This window comes from Benincasa hispida, chromosome 1 (assembly GCF_027475165.1).
Source record: "Benincasa hispida cultivar pf3 chromosome 1, pf3_genome.v1.1, whole genome shotgun sequence".
Taxonomy (NCBI): Eukaryota; Viridiplantae; Streptophyta; class Magnoliopsida; order Cucurbitales; family Cucurbitaceae; genus Benincasa; species Benincasa hispida.
Genome location: NC_143478.1, coordinates 40,406,188 through 40,426,813, shown reverse-complemented (window position 1 = coordinate 40,426,813; position 20,626 = coordinate 40,406,188). Strand labels below are relative to the sequence as shown.

The 20,626-nt window shown below is 32.4% G+C and overlaps 1 long non-coding RNA gene across 1 annotated transcript; it reads right to left on the bottom strand.

The window, feature by feature from the left end:
- Positions 1–9,234: 9,234 nt before the first annotated feature.
- On the bottom strand, positions 9,235–10,841 carry LOC120091935 (uncharacterized). The gene is made up of 2 exons (XR_005485867.2): positions 10,421–10,841; positions 9,235–9,664 (listed from the first exon to the last, which is right to left on the bottom strand). It is a non-coding gene; the product is annotated as an uncharacterized LOC120091935 (long non-coding RNA).
- Positions 10,842–20,626: the final 9,785 nt, after the last annotated feature.

The following is a 20,626-nucleotide window of genomic DNA, read 5'->3' as shown; positions in this document are numbered from 1 at the left end:
CGTGTCACCTGCACGAATGCGTTGGATTATTACATTTGTATCAAATACAAAATAGGTCGTATCCATAGTATTACCAAGATAAGGTACCCAACCTTATCCCTATACTGTAGATGCTTTAGGTTGTATCTTGAACATTGATCCCTATATATCTTCATATACTGTTCAAAACTCATAACACGACCTTCGATATTAATTTGTTGGATTTAAGGTTATTAAGACAAAATAGACAACAATACAAACAATAACATTTATTGATTTAACATCCATAAATCATTATTGATGACAGTCAATTAATAACATTTACTATCTACGAGATTTAGGGCATAAAACCCAACACTCTGCTAATGACCTAACAATGTCCTCTAGTGATGTACCAGAGGACTCATTGTTGTAGTTGGTTGAAACAAATCAAGATTCTTTCCTCATGTGATGATTTGTAACATAAAATAGGAGTTAATTAGTTATCTCTAACTTCTATGTATGACTATTTTGCTAATAAAAGGGAAAGATAGTATGTAAATGATGTGCATGATATGATAGAGTGTGAGTGAAGAAATTAGAGAAAGGAGAGAGTCTTATCTTGTACTTTTTCATTTTTTATGAAAAAAAAAATCCCTAAATATCTTCAAAAGTAAATGTAGGCAAACTTGCTGAACCATTATAAGATTGGTCTTAATTTCTCTTCTTTTTTTCTTCATTGTTATGGTTCTTCTTCACTGGAATATTTTCTTTTTCATCTTCTTCTTTTTCTCTCAACAGTTTTGCATGTAAGTATAGGAAAGATGAAAGTTAGTAAAGTTGTTAGCTTTTATATGTAGAGTTTTTCATCAAACACCTGGTGGGTTATTGCTAGCTAAGTTTTCTTAACATTCATGAGCTCCATTGGTTTGTCCTATATGTGATCTGCAATGGTTTCTCACTAGTTTGAACATCCTAGATCGTCAGGCAATCCAACAACTAAAGCATAGTTCATCAAGACAATCCTTAGGTCATCAACAATCAATATTAGCTTTACTGGGTCTAATGAAAATGAAAATGTGTACCGATGGAAATTGAAGGATAAATAAGATTTCCACAGTTATTATACAAAGAGAATGACATTAGACATAAAGGAAACGAAAGAGGACAAAAGTTTTCAAATTAATAAAAAAGAAGAGTATGTGAAAGATGTTCACCTTACAACTTTCAAATATGTTGTGTCTCTCAAGAAGGTGAGAATATGAAATGAATAGCTACTTTGCTCTGATGTCTAATTTTTCAATGAACTTCTTAGTGGCATATATCTAGAAAATAGATATGAAAAGGGACGTACAAAGAAAAGAGTAAAGAGAAATGAAATTAGTGAGAAAGATAGGTAGAAAGCAAAATGGGAAAAAAATAACAAATGTGAAAGAAATCTCGACATGAGGAGATCCTTGAGCGGAAGTGGATCGTTTAAATTCCATTTTGATTGAAAATAAAATTTACAGTAAACATTCAAAAGATATGCATTTAACTATAAATTACAACATTCTTTTGAAAAAGAAATAAGTTCTAGAGTTTTCACCTTTAAAGAATTTTTCTTCACGAATCTCTCGAACAATCACGAACACAACACCTTCCATTTGGAACTTCTTCTTCTCACACGAATACTACCAATCGAGAACCCTCTGTATTCTCTTATGGGATTAAAGGATTCAAGCAGGAGTTGTAGACTTTGCTTGAATCCTTGGTACAGGGAAGGAGAAGGAGAGGATTGGAGGAAGTTTTTCTAAGAGAACTTTTCTTTATAATTTTCTTTTGGAACAAGATGCATCTCATCCACCCACTTTTGTCACTTGTTAGTTATTTAGAGAGAATGTGGAGAGGGAGTTATAACTCCTTCCCTTTTATTAACATATAGCCTATAGTTGTATATTACATCAAATACAACATGAACTATAGTTTTTATTCTCTCTTAACTATAAGTGATGTTTAGTATAAATCACATTTATATTAAATTCATTTATACAAATCTCATCCATATATCTAATATTTAGATCATATCCAAATATTTTGTTCCTCTCAATAAAAATCATATTTATATTTAATTACAAGAATCTTATTCATATAATTGGTATTTGAATTATATTAAAATTTCTCTCATACTGTATCAAATACATTATAATTAATTATATCATATATACTTAATTCCCTCAATCAATTTGAACACTTCAAATTAATCCAAAGATTAAATCCCTGTTGAGCTACAGCAGGGACCTTATGGACCTGTAAATTGAAGCTCCAATGGTACTCATACAATTAATTGAACTCTTTAATTAAATTACCCAACATCCATAAACTTTTGGTCACTCCACTAAAGACCGACAACTACACTCTTCGCACTATAGATAAACTTCTGTGTCTATTGATATAACCAATCAACAGCGCAATGACCCTTCACAAATTGCTCGTAAGTACAATTGGGCTAAAATACTATTTTGCCCCTGTAGTTACATATAACTTCTTAAGTACCACTGATTCCTCTAATGAACAATAAGTCATAGTCCCACTATGACCAAGTTCTCTTAGGCCAGGAGAGGGTATGGCCACTATGTTCAAAACTTGGAATCAGCCCTTAAGGAGCAATTTATCTACTTGCCTCTACATCGAGAAAGGAGTGAATTCCGTCTTGTGTAGCTGAGTTCCCAGTTCCTAAATCAGATGAATCCCCAAAATGGTAGGCTTGTTGAGTTAGAAATCTAGCCACTTTCACCCATACAAATTAAAGGACCGCCTTCATGAGCAGGAGTTCACAACTCACTCAGGATTCAGGTCATGTCACCTATGGTCATCCTAGCGAAATGTAAGTCTCTATTATTAACGGTGTTATATAAAGAGACTAGTCATTTTGTGGTCCGATCTTATACAAACTCTTTGTATAGGATACCCCTGCTCGCATGTCTCCATATGAATGATCAGGATCAGATCATTTGTAGCACTTTACAACACTTGTAACATCTATAAAGTGAGTCATATCCATAGTGTCACGAGGATAAGATACCCAACCTTATCCATCTACTACAGATCATTTAGGTTATCATTTAAACAAAATCCACCTGTATGTCTCTATATATTTGTTTAAATTACATAAAATAACCTCAGATCTTAGTTTATTGGGTTGAGTATATGCTTATAAAATAAAAGTTATTTTATTAACAACAATAGGTTTATACAGAGTTTACAAACTACGAGAATACCAGGAGATTTAGGACACCATTCCCAACAATCTCCCATTTGTTCTAAAGCCTAGGAAGACTAATGTACAATACAAATAAAAAAACAAAATGCAATAAACTAGGGCATACACTTTACCTCAGTAACATCTCCCACTTGCCCTAGATAATGTGCCGCATATCCCATAGACCCAGACTTTCTAAATGACCCTCGAACACTTTAGCCGTGAGAGCCTTTGTAAATGGATCAGTAATGTTTTGCTTCAACGCGATGTTCGTGACAATCACATCACCTTGATGCACAATCTCCCGGATCAAATGATATTTTCGTTTTATGTGCTTGTCTCTTTGGTGACTTCTAGGTTCCTTAGAATTTGCCACAACACCACTATTATCACAATAAAGTGTGATGGACAAAGACATATTTGGAACAACTTCCAAATCAGTAAGGAACTTCTTAAGCCAAACAACCTCTTTAGCAGCATCACAAGCAACTACGTATTTGACTTCCATAGTGGAGTCTGCGATGCATCATTGCTTGATGCTTCGCCATACTATAGCTCCTCCATTGAGAGTGAACACTGACCCTGATGTAGATTTTCGATAATCCCAATCAGTCTGAAAGTTAGAGTTTGTATATTCTATAAGGATCAAATTCTTATCTTCATACATGAGCATATAGTCCCTCGTTCTTCGAAGATACTTGAGGATCGTTTTGACCGCTGTCCAGTGATCTAATCCCAGATTGGACTGATATCAACTGATAATTCCTACTGCATAGCAAATGTAAAGTCTAGTATATAACATTGTATACATAAGACTACCAATAGCCGATGCATGGGGAATTCATCTCATTTCTTCAACCTCTTGAGGAGTCTTAGGATACTGTTGCTTAGAAAAAACAATTCCATACCTAAAAGGTAATAAACCCTTCTTCAAATTGTGCATTGAATATCTGAGAAGCATCTTGTCAATATACGATGTCTGAGACAGGGCCAACCTTTTGTTCTTATGATCTCTTATGATCTAGATCCCGAGAACAAACTGTGCCTCTCCCAAATCTTTCATTTAGAATTGGGCAGCATTTCTTAACATCAGTCAGAAAACCTACATAATTCCCAATGAGTAGGATATCATCTACATACAGCACGAGGAAAGCTACTGAGTTGTTGATAATTTTATTGTAAACACAAGGCTCATCAACATTCTGATCAAAGCCATAAGATTTAATCACAGTATCAAATCTTATATTCCAAGATCGAGATGCTTGTTTCAGTCCATAAATTGACCGATTAAGCTTGCAAACCTTTTACTCTAGATCTTGTTGAATGAATCCTTCTAGTTGAACCATGTAGATGGTCTCCTTAAGATTACCATTCAAAAAGCTAGTCTTGATGTCCATTTTTCATATCTCATAGTCATAATATATGGCAATGGACAAGAGAATCTTGATAGACTTTAACATGATAACAAGTGAGAAAGTTTCTTCATAGTCCACTCCCTTAACCTCGGTATAACCTTTTGCCACAAGGCTAGCTTTAAAGATCAGTACCTTTCCATCTATACCTCTTTTCCTCTTGTACATCCATTTACAACCCATAGGTTTTACCCCATCAGGTTGATCTACAAGGTCCCAGACAGAATTGAAGTACATATACTCAATTTCTTGATTCATGGCTTTAATCCATTCATCTTTGTCAACATCTTCCATTGTTTGCTTATAAGACAATGGATCCTCGACTCCATCATTAGATATGATGTTTTGGGCTTTTATTAAACCCATGTAGCGTATGTCAACTCTTGAGATGGGTGACCCTCCCACTACGTCAAGGCAATCTCAACTCTTGAGATGGGTGACCCTCCCACTACGTCAAGGCAATCTTAACTCTTGAGATGGATGACTAGATGAACTGACATCAACAACTCTGGTTGATCTATCAGTTTGTTCAACAACTCTTGTTGAAGTCTCAGCAATCTCATTAGAAATCTCATTTAAAACAAGTTTACTGCGTAGTTTATGATCCCTTATGTGGTCTCCTTCCAAGAAGATAGCATTTTTCGATACAAACACTTTATTCTCACTTGAATCATAGAAGTATCCACCTCTCGCTTCCTTGGGGTAACGCCTATAAATAGGCATACTTTTGGACGAGGTTCCAACTTTTTGGGGTTTGCCATATGCACATGGGCTGGACATCCCCAAATCCTAAAGTGGCGTAAACTACCTTTCCGACCTCTCCATAACTCAAAAGGTATTTCAGAAACACTATTTGAGGGAATGTTGTTCAAAATATAAACTGTAGTTTCTACTGCATATCCCCAAAACGAGTCTGGAAGATGAGCATAAATCATCATAGATCGAACCATGTCCAACAGGGTTCTGTTTCTCCTTTCTAATACACCATTCTGTTGACATGTACCTGGGACTAAGAATTAAGACGTGATTCCATATTCTATCATATAGTGGAATCTTAAGTCCATATATTCTCCACATTATCAGATCGTAGTGTTTTTATCTTCTTACCTAACAAGTTTTCAACTTCAGTCTTGTACTCCTTGAACTTTTCAAGAACTTCAAACTTATGTTGCATTAGGTATAGATACCCAATTCTAGAATAATCATCTATGAAAGAGATGAAATATTCATACCCACCTCGTGCTCTTACATTCATCGGACCACAGAGGTCTTAATGTATAAGCTCTAAGGTTTCTTTGGCTCTATAACCTTTTCCAGTAAAAGGTCGTTTGGTCATTTGGCCTTCAAGACATGATTTACATACTACTAAAGAGTTTTCTTTTAAACCATTTAGAAGTCCACTTTTCACAAACTTCTCAATCCTATTGAGATTGATGTGACCTAACCTTAGATGCCAAAGATGGATATTTTCTTTAGGATAACTTCTTGGTCTTTTTACTGTTGTTGCTATTTTGAACATTTTAGTATTGAGCACAACTTTTATGACTAATAGTCTTAATACATACAAGTTATGTTCCATTGAACCAAAACCTATCTCCATTCCATTCTTAAAAATAAACACTTTATTCTCAGAGAAGAAAATGTAATAAATTTGTTCAATTAGACAAGAAACAGAAATTAGGTTACCCTTATTATGAGGTACTATATATACGTTATCCAATAATAGATATTGTTTCTTGTCCAAAAATAACTTAAGCCTACCTACAGCAACAGTTGAAACGGCCTTGCCAGTACCGACTCTAAGAGTCATCTCTCTAACTTTCAACTGTTTCCAAGAACTAAATCCTTGATGGGAAGAACACACGTGGTTAGTAGCCCCTAAATCAATAATCCAAGCATAATCATCATTATCTACTAAACACGTCTCCAAGACAAATAAATCATATTTATCGTTTTTTGAGTTCTTTCTTTTTTGGAGAATAATGGGATCAGTATCAGAACCCATATTATAAACTCCATGTTTTATCTCAAAGGACAATCCTCGTCAATGATCTTCATAGAGTTGGCAACAACTGTTTTCTCTGTTAGTCCATTGACATTCAATATGGACTGGATATTGTCTTGGGAACTAATACTACTGGTTTCATTGTCAACAATCCCATTTTGCTTGAATAGTGAGAACTGTCGTTCAAACAAATCTCGCAACGATTCCATGATCTCATGTACAATGACCATGTTCTCAAACCTTTTGGGCAATGCATCAGGTATGCTTGCCAAAATGTGAAGTTGGGCAGTTGAATTAGCCTTCATCCACACCTCATATGCATTACGAACATTTCATGGTGCATCAGGGGTTAAGACTTGAGGACAATCCTCATTCATGAAAACTTCGAGGCTGTTTACCACGAAAAGAATTTTAATGGATTCTTTCCACGTCATGTAATTAAAACCGATCAAACTTGAAAAGGCAACTAAGGAAAATCAATAATAGCAATGACGCTTTAAAATCAATAATTGATCTACATTAGATTTTAGTATAACTCTTTTTAAAAAAATCCAATTAGTTTTAGCAAAATCTAAATGAACCCCATTTAACATCTAATTTTGCAATGACGCTTTAGTGATTTAGGACAAAAGCCACCGAAGGGTAGTCAATTTCTCCCTTCACTGAATTGAGACACTCTCAACTAATCATTACACCAGAATAACTCTTATTCCTATAATGATTAGTCATCATTTGTTTGATCAAGAAATCATTAACTTGCTTAATAATTTTTCGTAAGTGTGACCCATCATTTTAGATCCTAGAGTTTCTCCCCATGAGCCAATCGAAGGTAAAAACCAATTGGGGCAAAAACTAAAGCGACCTTATTCATTTCTGGAGTTCGCCTTGATATTGACCAACTACACAAACCATCCGAAGAGGGACACTCCCAGGATGTCTCGAGGCGGTGCAAGAAGGTCTCATGGTGCAAACGAATGGAAGAAATCGTAAGACATGTTGACACGCATCCTTCTCCCACTTACTATAAATATTCTATTCATTCACCTTGATATTGACCCATGCAAACACCATCCAAACGGGGACGCTCCCAGGGCGCCTCAAGGCCAACCATAAATCTCACGGTATAAATAGTAAGGGAGAAACGTGAGTGGAAAAATGACATATCATATACATCTTTTCCTTCCACTCAGTATTTTAACAACCTAGGGTTTAATTTACTTAGGAAAAATACGGCTAATTATTTTTACTAAGTGATTGTTTAAGTTTGCCCAATAGTAACACTTACTTTAGAAAGTTAAACAAATTTGATTAACATTCATTAAACACTTTAACAAATATTAATCAACAATTGCATGTTTGTAGCAAATCTATCTCATTCACTTTCCAAGTAGGTTCCCAGGTAGGGGTGTTTCATTTCCGTCAGCTTAAATACCCCAGCCTAGCCAGAACCCGCCTTAGACAAAAGGTTCCTTATAGATATATTTACTACAACTTTAATCTTTTATTGAAATCAATTTAATCCTATTAAACCGATTTAAAAGATTAATCTAATTTCTAATCTTATTAGAAATTTGTGAACTTAAGTCTATCTCAATCATAGTTTAAAACTATTTTAAAAAATGATTTTACCTAAGTTTGCATGCAACTTTTGGTTATTGATTTTAATTTTTAATTTCATTTTTTTATCACTCTTATAAAGTAAATGAAACAAATTAAAACCGACATTGCAAGCAAGACATACATGATTTATTTATAACAATTATAAATTAACCTAAGGTAATATCATGTTTCATGCAATGTTCATTCATTACTAACATATAACTATTATATAACTGAGTAATGAAGTAAGCTATCGTATACATTCCATACAACCATTCAACTTTATATTATAACACTTATAATATAAATGATGCATGGATATGCTATAATGCATGCATACATATAGTATAACTCTTATATTATATGATGCATGAGTATGCTTTATGTAATTTAAATCATGCATACTAATATATTATAATTTTTATAATATATAAAATGATGCATGAAAATAAATGCATAACCTATGGTAGGTTTTAAAAGTTGAGTCCACCGGTTCGGAATAAGTGAACCGGGTCTTGAACCGCTCGCCTTGAAGCATTGCAGCTTGATTGTGTAGCAAATGTCCTTACCGTCGAGCAACAAGCATCGAGTATAAACGATCGTGTAACAACGATTGCATAGCTTTGGACTTTACGGTGATCATGAAAGTTCACGCGATCGTGCAACGTGCTTCGAGTAGTGCATACCATGTAATCGTGTAGCTAAAGACTATGCGATGAGCATGATAGTCCACACGATCGTTTAGCACGCAACCCATGCGTCAAGCATTAAATGCCGCTCGATCGTCTACTCCTCGAGCGCTTACGCAATCTTGCTACCAACGCAACATGATCGTGCAATAACTTTACACAATCGCGTAGCATTTAGCTATGTGAACGTCTAGCATATACTACACGGTCGTATAGAAAACTCTACATGAACACATAGCAAAATGTAAACAAGATCCACCTGTATGTCTCTACATACTTGTTTAAATTACATAAAATAACCTCGGATCTTAGTTTATTAGATTGAGTATATGTTTATAAAATAACACTTATTTTATTAACAATAATATATGTTTATACAACAATATGTTTACAGACTACGAGATTTACTTGTTTGAAAGATGATACCGAAAAATATGAAAGACAATGTTGAGAGTATTTGTAGAGAGGGCCCAACCACAAATTCTATTTGTTGTCAGAGGAAAAGCTTAAAAAGGATCGTCAATAGCAAGCCTTCAATACCCAAAATATAGAGTCATTGGTCGCTGTCGAAAACAACATCTATTCGGTCACAAAGGCTTTTCTTACTAACTTCACGCTCATCCCTAACCACACATTCTGACGCCTAATCCAAGATCGGTGTGTTGTGGATTAGTCTTACGACGTCAAGGGAATTCCAAATCAACCGGCGAAACTATCTTTGGTTCAATCGGTACTTGGCCAAGCTTCTGTCGAGATGAAACTGTGAGTGACACTTCGTGTGTGAGTATAGAGAAAGAATGAAAACAAAGAAGTACTAGAAAAGAAAAATAATACAATATAACTAACAGAGGGAAAGAGATTTTTCTAATGCAATGCCTTCTAAGTTGGATATATATGTAAATAGGTTGAGGAGCAATAAAACATTAGCTCGAAATTAAACCATCAAACTACAATAAAATATAACTGCATTTTATAATAATCATTGAGAACCAATTGATTCCTCTGTTTTCAATCTTTTTTACTGTGTAAATATGTAAATATATATGTTTTCCAACTTAATGTAACAAAAACAAATATAAGAACTCTTTCTATTAAGATAAATAATAAAAAAAATGGACAACACAAAAACGAAGAGAAAATGAGCTGAACAAGGCAACACAATTATATCTACAACAAATACTCCATTTTTAGCTTGAAAAATTCTCCCTCTGGAAATAAACTAGCTTTTCTCAAGTAGAACACAAGGCAACAAAATTATAACTAAAAATTTTACTCGAAGTAACTTCTTTTAAAGTAGTAACTCTCGATTGGAACCGAACCACAGAAAGAAAAATAAAATTTGATTAAAGAAGAGTGAGTGGTGAAAAAGCCCTAAATTAGGAGATTTAGGTTCTTGCCTTGCAAATGAGAAGAATGAGAAATATCTAAATTAGAAGAATAGACTAGCACAAACAGATATAAGAATGTACACACAAAACCATAATGCTTTCAATATACTAAATGATGTTCTAATTACCTTGCTATTATGTTGGTTAACTGGTTCAAGTGAAACACATCAGCGATTCCAAGTATTCAACTGGCCGTTTTGTGATTTACGAGTTTGTGATTGTGTGGGGAAGAACTGGGTCATTAAAAGTTGTTCTAAGGACAGGATTTTCGATACAGGTTAAATCGTTTCCGGTGATTTTGGAAGGAGATGAAATTTGGGAAGACAAAGACGACTTAGGGCAGCGAATAGAAGGATGGGAGATGAAATACCTGCCACAAATACTCAGATGGAAAGAGAAGGGAACTCGATCGAATGCTGAAGGGAGGAAATAGCACAAACGGAATGGAAATGAAGAAGTCGTGCAACAAATCGAAAGGGAAGGGAAGAAGTCGTAGCTATGAAAATGGGAAGGGAAGGGATGAAGGGCTTTTTATAGAGTCGTAGCTATGAAAAGAGCGAAAATTGGGAATGCAGAGATAGCGGAGAGTTGAGAGTGGAAAGAGAATGTGAGAGATGGAGACGTTGGAGAAAAAATAAAACTTATAAATTTTTTCATAGATAGTCTATTTTTTTTTTTTTAACCATCGTTGGTTGACCTAGTGATAAATAACGTATAACGCATAATATAATGATCAAAGTAGATATATTATTAGTTTAAACACTTTTTTAATAGTTACATTAATTACTATTTCTTTTGTTTAACTACGGACCTTCAGTTTACAAGACTGACGCTCTACCACTGAGCTATAAGGGCTTTTTGAATGAAAAATTAAAACTAAACAATAAATCAATTATTAAAGTAAATAATATCAAACAAAATGTTATTTCAATTTTAATGAAAAGATATAATATATATATATATATATATATATTTATATAAAGTTCATCGAGTATTCTTGCCATTATCAAATTTGGAACAACATAATCTCTTGATTTCAAATTATGCATGTGAAATATTACTCTGATTCACCATAAAAATTTGGAGTCGTTCACTATTTTTTTCATTGAAATAATAGTTATGATAATTTCAAATTTTCTTAACACATAAAGATCATTTTCTTTTCATTTTTTTTATATAGTTGTGTAGTATTATAAATGCTCTTACTGTTTATATATATATATATATATTTGTCTATACTCCAAAAACCATACCTATTAATAAAAAGAATAATTCAATATTAAAAAAATAATTAAAAAAAAGAGAGCACAATAATTTATAACTAAAAAAAGTCGAAGATTTCATGCATGTATATATAAAAAATTATTAATTGAAGCAGATCTTTAAGAGGATAAAATAGAGATAAAGTTTGTAAGTAGAGCCAACATATTTTTGTGGATAATTATTTTAAATGACAAACTTACTGAAAATATTTTCAAAACTAGTAAAATGTGTCACTCTCAGTAGTAGCTGGACATTAATAGATGTCTATTAATGTTTATCATATTTCCATATTTCAATATGACACCATTTTTATTCTTAAAAGCTATCTTTAGTACTATTTCAAAATCACACAATTCAAAGTCTCAATCCCAAGGAGGCTCTAAAACTAGAAGATTTACCAAAAATACCTATTTACTCTAAATCCCAAAGAGGCTGCAAAACTAGAATATTTACCAAAAACACTTATTTATTTTATGTAACAACTGCTTTTTCTCAAAATAATAATAATAATAATAATAATAATAATAAAAGAAATAAAAAATAAAAATCTTGTAATTTGATATCTATATCTCAATGGTCTCCAACTTATAGCTATAAAAAATTATGATTCAATGTGAGCTTATTTTGCTCGGTTCTAATTAGAAAATTGAATTTCTGTTGACATTTTCATATGTCTACAATTTTGACATCGATCTTAGGACTGATGAAACTAATAGTTTCCACTACATCATAGCAAGGAAGCCTAAATTACTTTAAAATGGTGAAATTTTATTTGATAATTTAAATATTTTTATTATTTTTTTTTGTTAATTTCCAAAAAAAATCCCATCATCATTGATCCATTAAAATTTCAATAAATTTTATAACTCTTCAATAATCTCTCCAATAAAAGGGGGACATTGTAACTCTATTGATCCATACAATCAAATTTTGCAAGGAAAAAAATCTTTTTAATCCCTAGATTCTTGATATAACTTCTGTTTAGTTCCTAGATTTCAATATATTTCACTTTTATTTTTTTATAGATTTTTTGTTTAATTTTAATGTAGCACTTATGTTTTAAAATGTTACACTTTTAATTAAAGTTATTTGGATCAGAGACGTAATAGGTTAGGATAATTAAGCATGTAGCCCATACTCTTTATGTTTGTAGAAATGGCAAATTTTCAAGTCCAAACTCACAAATATCATTCAAAATTGTCTTAGATGTCCTCGACTTCCTGTTCCCACTTTTCACCACTAATTTTCCTAAGATTTAGGGTTTTATTTTAACCCCATTTTGTCTTTCCTTTTCTGCTCCCTAATTACTTTGACAAAAAATGTTCTCCAGACATTTTATTTGAAGTGGAATATTTTTCAACCAATTGTACTACTGCTGATATATTAATGTTGAGATATAATAATGATACACTATTAATATATTTTATAATGATATACACGTATATATTATTCATAAACTTTATTGATATTATATTAATATACTTTATAATGATATACTTGTTTATACCGCTAATATAATTGACTAGCATGCTATTGATATACTTTATAATGATACTGCTAATATATTTTACTAATATATTGTTGATATACTTTATAATGATACACTCATTTATATAACTAATATACTTGACTTACATACTATTGATATACTTTATAATGATACACATCTTTATATTACCGATATACTTAATTTGTATATTATTAATATAATTTATAATGATATACATGTTGATATTACTGATGCACTTGATTAATATATTGACGATATACTTTATAATGATATATTCATTTATATTACTTATACACTTGATTGAAACATTATCGTTATATTTTACAATGATAAATTCAATTATATTGTTGATATACTTTATCTTGATACACACGTTATATTGTTGATACATTTGAGATGTTACCAACTTTTAAATGTTTTTATTTAGTTATTAGATTTGAGAAATGATATTATATGTTATAAATTAATTATAAATAGTTTATATTAAATATATCAATTATGTAGATACATTCTCGATACACTTAATTTGCAGCATATTTAACTATATTGCTTAACTATATTTGAATAATATAAGAAAATTGATAATACTTAATACAAAGTGTATCGATATTATCATTGATATACTTCTTTTTAAGAAATAAAATAAGAAAAGTTTCTTTTACACGAATCATATTGAGATACAAGATAAATTAAGCAAAAAAAAAAAAAAAAAAAAGGATTGAAGCTCGACCCACAGTTCTTGAAAATAAAATGTCCTAAAAATGAGGTCATGATTTGGCGGTGGAGCTCTAAAAGGAACTCATATAAAAACCCACCGTGGAGTTTTGGTCGAAGCATCGAACACATGCATAAGAATCAAAAGGAAGGTTGTTAAATGGGGCAATTTTGGAATGAAGAAAAAATGAATTACTAAACTAAAAATTTTGTTATATCTGCAAAATCTCAAATATAAGAGATAGACTTACAAAATCATATTCTTAAATTATTATCCATTGCAAACTACCTTTTAGTTATTATGTTTTGAATTTTGTTTTAATTTGATCTCTATGTTTCAAAATTTATACTATATTCGTTTTCCATTTTGGTATTTTATAATTAATTTAAAATTATTATAAAAAATAAATTAATTCTAATACTGATAAAAAAAATTAGTGAAACCTAATTAGTTATAATTCCTTTAAATTAATTAATTGTATTAACACTAAAAACTGAATGAGAGTATCTAGTGAAAAATTATAGTTAACGTGTAAATCTTGAAACTTAGGGGTCAAATTGAAACAAAATTCTAACCTCAAAAATAAAATTATAACATTTTGAAATCTAGAGACTAAATTGAATTCAAACTCAAAATTTAAAGATTGAAAATGTAACAATTAAAAACTTAGAGGATCAAATGAAAACTAAATACAAAACTTAAGAACGAACCTTTTTCCAAGTTTATATATGTTGTTCTAAGAGTACATATCAAGTTATCATACATGCTATTTTGCTCAAGCTTGAACCAAATATCTCGACAACTTGATAGAAAGTTTCACCCCTTGCTAGCTGGAAAAGGACATTGATATATATCGGAAAAATATCAAGATATAGGATTGACAAAATGTTGATTAACATTCGAGGAAAAAAACTTAATTTCAAGTAGCTAGCTTTAACATGTTAACCTAGATGTCATGACATAAGGCCAACATATTGACCTAAATATTCGATATGGTTATTAATTTAATACCTCAATTGTAAAGCCATAAGAGTCAGCTTGAGTTGAAGATAAATTATTCTTTTCTTCCTTTCTTTTCCTCTTCTCCTATCCACACTTACAGGTTTGGGATGATATATCTTTAGCAATATTTTGAGCATCTAAATTATATTAGCTCCATGTAGGCTTCTCCTTGATAATCCTACACAATATAAGCCATTCTTTCCTTTCCAATGATTAGAGTAACTAGGTTTGGTAGTCCATCATTCTAAGATACTTATCTCCCTGCATCAATATCATTTATATTAGTTGATTCCAATCCTCATAAATTCCAAAAAATAATAATAAATTACGTTGTTGAACTATGAGGTTTGTATTCTATAATTTGATCACTATACTTGGTCACTGAACTTTCAAAAGTATCCAATAGGTCTTAAACTTTCAATTTTGTCTCTATTAAAGATCTGATATTGACAATATTTCTTTAAGAATGTTGATGCAGTTGCTCTCTAAGTCCTCCTATTCCTTGGATTGATCTTTAGGATGTCCTTGCATTTGTTGTTCCAGAAAGTTCGATGTCCTACAGCTTGTTTATTATGCAGAATATTTTTTTTCCTTATATTGAACATTATGGGAGTTTATTTCCACGATTTTAGTTTCTTTTCTAGGTTGTGCATACCTTTTTTTAGGGTTGTTTCCTCTTTTATCATTGTGCATATTTAAGAGGATATAGTTATTTCTCTCATATTAGGGTTGGTCATTTTGAAGAAGTATTGAGCCATTTTGTCATGTGTGTTTGCCATAAACCACGGGTGTGTCAATCCTTTAGATTGTAAAAGTGTGTTGTTCCACTCAAGATCTTGTTAAATCGTTCTATTATAACTTCAAAAGGGATTCTCAACCATAGGGAAAGCCTAAGTTCATCATTAAAGTGGGACAAATATAATTTTGAGTTGAGATGGAGTCTTATACATAAGAAGAGCTAAGTAATCATTCACTAATATTCTTATACTTAGGAGGAGTTTAAGTCTGTGGAAGGTGAGGATATCTCACACTTAAGGGAGTCATAGTTTCATTGAGAAGAAGTCTCACACTTAGAGGGGGCCTAAGTGATCGTTCTTTAAGTTGAGTTATTTAAGTGTCACTGTAATTGTCATTTATTTTCAGATAAGTACATTATTGTAATTGTTTGGCTAATTTATATTAGCAAAAATATCTTTCCACGTGCACGTTGCCTCCTGACATAGGTAGTATTGCAACGAATTGGGTTACCAGACTCTGTGTTATGTTCTAACTTTATTTATCTATATTTATCTTTGATGTTCTTAGAATTCTTGTAACATCGTGTGTAATAGGTTGTGTTGTATGTTAGTTAGCCTTTATTTCAATCTCTAATATAAAGATCTTTGAACATTCAATTTTGAATTTTCATAGATATATACAACCTTGAAAATTTTAAAAATTTTGAATTTTTTGATCTTTTAGATATAAATTTGAGTTTTATGTCTAATGCAACCCTAAATTTTCAATTTTATGTGTCTACCATCTATAACGCCTCAGACCCAGGATTCGGAATCCGAATTCTGAAAGGTGTGGAATACCCCAAAATGGAAGCAAAGGAATGCATGTAGTCTCCAATTTTTTTTTACATAACACTATAATTTAGAGGGATGGAAACTATGATAAACATAATTAATTCTAAGCATGCTTTTCTCTAATGAGATTTTTACGAATAAGAAAGGGAAATCGGAGACTCACCCTTGAAGAATATTTCTTTATGTATCCTCTCCAACAACACCAGCACAAGCTGATCTCCTCTTAAACTCCCGTTCACAGCAACTTGAAGACAGCAACCCAATGATACAACAAAGAACACCACTACAAGATCTTCCAAGTTATTCTCAAGGTGAGAATCATGCGGAGTTATGTGGGCTTGGGTATAATTTTGTGAAAGGGAAGGGAAGAGTTTTTTGCTGAGAGAAATTTCACACACACTGAAAGATTTCTTGAATTGCCAGAAGAAGAATAAGATAAACCACTTAACCTCCTTTTCCTGTGTTGCACGTAGAAGAAAGAAAAGTTGAGGGGAGTTATTAAAATAACTCCCTCCTCATTTTTATTTTATAAAATTCAAAAATGAATTTTAATTTAATATATATATATATATATATATTAAACTGTACGTTATATCACATGAAACATGTAACATATTGTTTATATTGTATCATATATAATATAACCCATAGTTTATTATTCTCTCAATTAACCTATAGTATTAATATGAATCATATCCATATTAATTTTAACCTATAGTTTTTATATGAATCACATTCACATAAATAATGTTTAAATCATATTCAAGTATTTATTTCTCTCATGAAAACTTTATATTATAATATACATTATTCATTATCTTAATTATATCTTATATAATTACTTCTCTTTAATTAAAATGAACAATTCAAATTAATCCAAAATTGATTTGATTCTCATTAATCCTTATTGAAATAACAAGGGACCTTATGGACTTATAGATTGAAGCTCCAATGATACTTGATTAATTAATTAAACTCTTTAATTAAATTGATAAAGCTTCATTAACTGTTGGTCACTCCACTAAAGACTGATAGCTACACTCTTCACACTAGAGATATATTTCTCCATTGGATATAACCAACCAACAACGTGTTAGCCCTTCACAAATTTCTTATAAGTACAACTGAGTCAAAATTACCGTATCCATATAGTCACATCTAACTTCTTAAGTACCATGAATCCCTCTAATGAACAATTAGTTATAGTCCAACTGTAATCGAACCCCTAGCAGGCTAAGAGAAAGTGTGGTGCCACATTGTTCAAGCCCCAGAATCAACCCTTAAGGAAGTAATTTATCTACTTATTCTAACAATAAGGAAGGAGTGAATCCCATCTTGGGTGGCTGTGTTCCCAACTCCATAATCAGACGAATCCCCAAAATGTAGGTTTATTAAGTCGACGAATAAAACGTGTCATATTCGTAATGTCACAAGGATAAGGTACCTAGCCTTATCCATGTACTACAGACCATTCAGGTTATTACTTAAACATGATCTACTTGTATGTCTCTACATACATGTTTAAATTACATCTAATAACCTTGGATCTTAGTTTATTAGTTTTTGGGTTAATGCAACTAAGTGACAAATAAAATAACACTTATTTTATTAAGTAAATTATATGTTTGTATAAATATAATTTATAAACTATAAGACCACGAGATTTAGGGCATCAACCTTAACAGTCTCCCACTTATCCTAAAGCTAGTGGAGTATACAAATACAAGTAAAATTACAAGGAACTGTACACAAAAACAAGAAACTAGGGCATACATTATGCTCCCAGTAAAAAATTCTTGCTCTAGACCAGACAATGCCTGTCTCGTAGACCCAGACTCTCTAGGTGATCGTCGAACACTTTAGCCGTGAGAGTCTTTGTAAATGGATCATCAACATTATGCTCCAAAGTGATCTTCGTGATGATTACATCCCCTCGATGCACAATCTCACGTATAAGATGATATTTGTGCTCTATGTGTTTTCCATGTTTGTGGCTCCTAGGCTACCTAGAATTTTCCACAGCACCACAATTATCACAATAAAAAGTGATGGGCTTTGACATGTCTGGAACAACTTCCAGATTAGTCAAAAATTTCCTAAGCCATGCAGCCTCCTTAACAGCTTCATAAGCCACTACATATTCTGCCTCTATGGTAGAGTTAGCTATGTAACCTTTCTTAGTGCTCCTTTAGACTACAACTCCTCCGTAAAGAATGAACACTGATCCTGAAGTAGATTTTCTAGATTTCTTATCAGTCTGAAAATCAAAGTGAGTGTATCCTGTAAGGATCCAATCCTTAGACCCATACACAAATATGTAGTCCCTCATACCTTAGACCCATACACAAATATGTAGTCCCTCGTTCTCTGAAGATATTGAATATGGTTTTAACTACTATCCAGTAATCTAATCCTGGACTAGACTGGTATCTACTTTATCCCCATCGTATAGCAAATGTCCAGTCTAGTACATAAAATTGCATACATCAAGCTGCCAACAGCCGATACATAGGGGATCTGTCTCATCTCCTCAAATTTTTTAGGTGTCCTAGGACACTGTTCTTTAGACAAGAAAATTCTATACCTGAAAGATAATAAACTTCTCTTGAAATTCTGCATCAAATATTTGAAAAGCATCTTGTCAATATATGATGCCTAGGACAAGGCTAATATTTTGTTCTCACAATCTGTAAAGTTCTAGATCCCTAGAACAAGTCATGCCTCTCCTAAATCATTCATTTGAAATTGGACCGCCAACCACTATTTTACATCAGACAGTAGATCTACATTTAGAAAGGTAGTCTTAACGTCCATTTGCCAAATCTCATAATCATAATATGTGGCAATGGACAAGAGTATGCAGATAGACTTTAACATGGCAACAGGTGAGAAAGTCTCCTCATATTCAACCTCCTCAACCCTGGTATAACCCTTTGCCACCAGTATAGCCTTAAAGGTTTGTACCTTACCATCTGTACCCTGTTTCCTCTTGTAGATTCACTTGCAATCTATAGGTTTACCCTATCAGGTTCATCTACAAGATCCCAATAAATTGAAGTACATCGACTCCATTTCATGATCCATAACTTTGATCCATTCATTTTTGTCCACATTCTCCATTTCTTGTTTATAGGACAATGGATCCTCAACCTTGCCATCATATATGAATATTAGGGTGTCTGTTAAATCCATATAATGAATAAGTGGGTATACAACTCTCCCATTACATTGAGGTTCCCTCAATAGTTGAGGTGGATGTGACTGACTAGATGAACCAACATCAATAACTCTTGTTGATGTACAAGGCTTTTCAATAACTCTTGTTGAAGGTTCAATAATTTCGTTTGAAAACTCTGTTAACATTATCTTATTGGATGATTTATCCTCCCTAATGTGGTCCTCTTCTAAAAATGTAGCATTTGTCAACACAAACACTTTATTATCTTGAGGATCGTAGAAGGAACCACCTCTCGTTCCTTTGGGGTAACCTGTAAATAAGCATAGTTTTGAACAAGATTTCAATTTCTTAAGATTAGCCTCAAGCACATGTGTTGGGCAACCCTAAATCCTGAAATGTGTAAACTACCTTTACGGCCATTCCATAATTCCAAAGGTGTTTCAGAAACACTCTTGGATAAAACACAGTTTAAAATATAAGCTGCAGTCTGTATTGCATAACCCCAACATGAATCAGGTAAATGAGCATAACTCATCATAGATCGAACCATGTCCAACACGGTTCGATTTCTCCTTTCTGATACACTATTTTGCTAAGGTGTACCAACTGCTTAGAATTGGGATATAATTCCACGTTCTATCAAACAGTCCTGGAATTTTAAATCCATATACTACCACCTCGATCAGTTCAAAGTGTCTTAATTGTTTTATCCAATGCACTTTCAACTTCAACCTTGTACTCCTTGAACTTTTTAAAGGCTTCAGACTTGTGTTGCATTAGGTAAACATAACCATACCTAGAATAATCATCTACGGAAGGGATGAAATATTCATAGCCTCATCTTGCCTTAACATTCATAGGACCACAGAGATCTGAATGTACAAGTTCCAAGGGTTCTTTGGCTCTATGACCTTTTCCAGTGAAAGGTCTTTTAGTCATTTTGCCGCCAAGGTAAAGAACTTTCTTCTAACTCACTTAGAAGTCCATTTTTAACTAACCTCTTAATCCTATTGAGATTTATGTGACCTAACCTTAGGTGCCAAAGTTTGACATTTTATTTAGGATAAACTTTTTGTCTTTTATTTTGAGTTATTA